Genomic DNA, 4,486 nt, shown 5'->3' with positions numbered 1-4,486 from the left:
AGCACGGGCTCTAGGCATGCAGGTTTCAGTAGTTGTGGCACAGGGGCTCAGTAGTTGTGGCTCGCAGGCTCTAGAGTGCAGGCTCATTAGTTGTGGCGCACAGGCTTAGTTGTTCCGTGGCATGTGGGATCTTCCCAGACCAGGGCTCAAACCCATGTCTTCTGCATTGGCAGGCGGATTCTTAACCACTGCGCCACCAGGGAAGTCTGCCTCTTGTTTTATATGTGTTCTTATTCAATATTTTAGTTCCATTTTGTCTTTTAAATCCCCTAAATTAGTCATAATAATAATAATTATTATTGTTTTATACAACAGTAAAACAGTTCCTGTTTATGTTTTTCATTCTTTGTTTTAAAAACTATTTAGTTAGTTATTTGGCTGTGCCAGGTCTTAGTTGCAGCATGCGGGATCTTCGTTGTGGCATGCGGGTTATTAGTTGTGGCGTACCGGATCTAGTTCCTTGACCAGGGATCGAACCTGGGCCCCCTGCATTGGGAGTGCAGAGTCTTAACCAATGGACCAGCAGGGAAGTCCCTCCATTCATTTTTTTAAAAAAACATAATTTTTATTTATTTATTTATTTGGTTGCACCGGGTCTTTGGTTGCATTGGGTCTTAGTTGCAGGCTCCTTAGTTGCCGCTCGCCGGCTCCTTAGTTGTGCCATGTGAACTCTTAGTTGCAGCATGCATGTGGGATCTAGTTCCCTGACCAGGGCCCGAACCCGAGCCCCCTGCATTGGGAGCACGGAGTCTTAACCACTGTGCCACCAGCGAAGTCCCACTCCATTCATTTTTTTTTTTTAATAAATGTAATTATTTTCCTCTCTTTTTTAAATTTATTTTTACTTTTTTAGATGTTGGGGGTAGGAGTTTATTAATTTATTTATTTATTTTCGCTGTGTTGGGTCTTCGTTTCTGTGTGAGGGCTTTCTCTAGTTGTGGCAAGCAGGGGCCACTCTTCATTGCGGTGCGCTGACCTCTCACTATCACGGCCTCTCTTGTTGTGGAGCACAGTCTCTAGACGCGCAGGCTCAGTAGTTGTGGCTCACGGGCCTAGCTGCTCCGCGGCATGTGGGATCCTCCCAGACCAGGGCTTGAACCCGTGTCCCCTGCATTAGCAGGCAGATTCTCAACCATTGCGCCACCAGGGAAGCCCTCCATTCATTTTTAACTCATTGCTTTGTTTACCATTCTTTCTTACAACTGTACTCTTCCAACTGGCTTCACTTTCTTTCTTTCTGTTGTATATCCTAGTCCTAGTGCAAGTCTGGTAGTAATACTCTCAGTTTTGCTTCCCTCTAAAGGTCTTCATTGCCCTCTGCTATTGAGTGGTAATTTACATATAGTATAAGCCTTTGGTGTCTGGCTTATTTCACTTAGCATAATGACTTCAAGATTCATCCTATTGTGGGAAGTGTTAGAATTTCCCTCTTTTTTAATACTGAATAATATTCCATTGTGTGTATATACCACATTTCGTTTATCTAAGTTAACCACTATTTTCTCTCAGTATTTTGAAAATATTATCCTATTGTTTTCTGCTTTGTATGTGCATTATATATGCTTTGTAATTTCAACAGTATTGGCAAATTCCCCGCCTAGGGGTTATACTAATTTGCACTACTGTCAGCAATTTATAGAGCACGGGACCCGTTTTTACCTTCTTTTTTTCACTTAGGTAATATAAATTCTTCATTTGCTCCTGAGCATGGTACAGACTTTGGGCTTTAATATCTTATAGGAGCCCTGAACAGAGCAAGTTTCTTTACTGCTTCACTTGGCAGGTGGGTAGAGTTTGTCTAGCTTCAAGGCTCCTGTTTCATTTAGGGGCCTAGTGTCAACTCCTCCTTCAAGTGTGGCCCTGTTTCTGTGTGGGCATTAAAAGCTTGACACCTAGACCAGATCTTGTGTTTTTCCCAGGCTTCTACAGTTCACCTTCAGAGTTTATCATTCTGTTTTGGTTTCCTCTTGAGGAAAATCTCCCTTTCTCTCTTTTAAGTTCAGCCATACAGTTTTTTTTTTCTTCTTTTTTTTTCTATTTATTTTAATTGTGTAAAATATTCGTGACATAAAATGTATCATTTTAACCATTTAAAGTGTACAGTTCTGTGGCATTAAGTACATTCACATTGTTGTGCAACCATCACCACCACTCATCTCCAGAACTTTATTCTTTCAAAACTGAAACTTTTAACCCATTAAACAATAATTTCCCATTTTTCTCTCCCCCCAGCCTCTGGCAGCCACCATCCTACTTTCTATTTCTATGAGTTTGACTACTCTAAGTACCTCATATGAGTAGAACCATATAGTATTTATCCTTTTGTGTCTGGCTTATTTCTCTTAGCACAATGACTTCAAGGTTCATCATGTTATAGTTTCTTTATTTTGTGGCAAGTGTTACAATTTCCTTATTTTTTAAGGCCAAATAATATTCCATTGTATATGTATACCACATTTCATTTATCTAGTCATCTGTTGATGGGCACTTGTGTTGCTTCTACCTTTTGATTATTGTGAATTATGCTTCTATAGACATGTGTATGTAAGTATCTCTTTGTGCCCCTCCTTTCATTTTTTTTGATGTATACCTAGAAGTGAAATTTTTGGATAATATTGTAATCTGTGTTTAACTTTTTGAGGAACCACCATAAATTTTACATACCTACCAGCAGTGTACAATGGTTTCAATTTTTCTACATCTTCACCAACACTTATCATTTTCTGTTTGTGTTTTTTATTTTATTTTATTTTATTTTATTTATTTATTTATTTGTTTGCGGTACGTGGGCCTCTCACCGCCGTGGCCTCTCCCGCCGCGGAGCACAGGCTCCGGACGCGCAGGCTCAGCGGCCATGGCTCACGGGCCCAGCCGCTCCGCGGCACGCGGGATCCTCCCGGACCGGGGCACGAACCCCCGTCCCCCGCATCGGCAGGCGGACCCTCAACCACTGCGCCGCCAGGGAAGCCCTGTTTGTGTTTTTTAAATAATAGCCATCCTAATGAGTGTGAAGTGGTCTCTCATATTGAGTATGTAGTTTTAAATATGCTTCATTTTATCTGGCAGTTTTCTGTGTTTGTGAATTGAGGGTGAGGTGGAGGGTCGTCCACATTGGCTAAATCTGCTGTTTGCTACAACTGCCAGACGTACGTTTTTTTGTGTGTTTTTTTTGCGGTACGCAGGCCTCTCACTGTTGTGGCCTGTCCCGTTGCGGAGCACAGGCTCCGGACGCGCAGGCTCAGCGGCCATGGCTCACAGGCCCAGCGGGCAGACTTTCAACCACTGGGCCACCAGGGAAGCCCAAGACCTACGTATTTTTAATGCAAGTTGTTTAACTAATTTTCTCTTTGGGAGAGTAGCCAACTTTTGAGTACATAAAAAATTCATGACACTTCCATTAAAAATAAAAAAGACTTTATCGTAAGTTTGTTTCATAAATCTCTCAGTTTCACTTAAAGAATCATGAGCCAAGAACTGTTATCCCCCATCTGCCTTTCTCCTCCTAACAGTTTGTTTCCTACCGATATATTTTTTTACAGTCCTTTCCATGACAATAACTGTTTCTTTGAGATCACTTTACTGGTGCCATCAGTATTGCTTATGTTTTGATCCTGTCTGATAGTCATACATTACTGCCTTCCCAGCCTCCCACAATACCACTGTTATTCCAGGGTTCTTGCTCTTGAACATAATTCAGTTTAATATCACTAAGTATTAAGGCCTGGTAACAGTCCATTCACGCTTCCTTTACAGCTGCCCATATAATTGTCAACGAGATCTAGGGGAACAAGGGTATAATCATTAAGGATATCCCCAGCGACTCTGTAAATAGCCTTGCTTTCCTTATCCTATGCTAAATTGATGTCTTTAAGCTTATCAACTAGGAAATCAAGTTTCTCATGAATTAGATTTAATCTTCAGTCACACTTTGCCTGGCCAGATGTTTAGGCTATATAGGAGAGGGACAGAGATGGGAAACTAGAAGATCAGTGTTTTAGTATTTAGAAGATCACTGATTTAGTGCTTTTAGTGAAAAACAAACATATGCTGCTAAGCTATCTTTACAGGTTGCCTTGCAACACGGACTTGATTGTGGATTCTTGACTATGCTGCTCTTTAGTTATTTCATGAATATTAGCCTTTCTTTATAAAGGAGACTTTGGGACCTGAGTTGGAGCTTTTACTGAGGGGCATTATGTTTGAGGACGAGAGAGAAGGGAAGTAGCAGGGTGCTGGTATTTTCCCAGAGCCCACAGATGGTAAGAATTGTTTTCCCATGACCTGACTTGCCACCTTCTCCATACTCAGCAGAGTCCTTGACAGTACAGAACAGAGCTGATGACAGTCACAATGAGCAATGACTGCAGTCTCCTTCCTTCTGAGACTTTCTCAACATTCTCAATTGCTTAGTCCAAGAATCAGCTGGCATAGCCCTGTGTCTGCTCATCGCCTGGGCCAGGATGGAGCCAAATGTCTTGTTGGACAA

General features: G+C 41.7%; 1 non-coding gene across 1 annotated transcript; it reads right to left on the bottom strand.

The window, feature by feature from the left end:
- Positions 1-456: 456 nt before the first annotated feature.
- On the bottom strand, positions 457-529 carry TRNAG-CCC (transfer RNA glycine (anticodon CCC)). The gene has a single exon. It is a non-coding gene; the product is annotated as a tRNA-Gly (tRNA).
- Between the last annotated feature and the right edge of the window lie 3,957 nt (positions 530-4,486).

The sequence above is a fragment of the Lipotes vexillifer genome, unplaced genomic scaffold (assembly GCF_000442215.2).
Source record: "Lipotes vexillifer unplaced genomic scaffold, Lipotes_vexillifer_v1.1 scaffold572, whole genome shotgun sequence".
NCBI classification, from domain to species: Eukaryota; Metazoa; Chordata; class Mammalia; order Artiodactyla; family Lipotidae; genus Lipotes; species Lipotes vexillifer.
The sequence above is the reverse complement of the archived record's forward strand: the minus strand, read 5'-3'. Positions and strand labels throughout refer to the sequence as shown.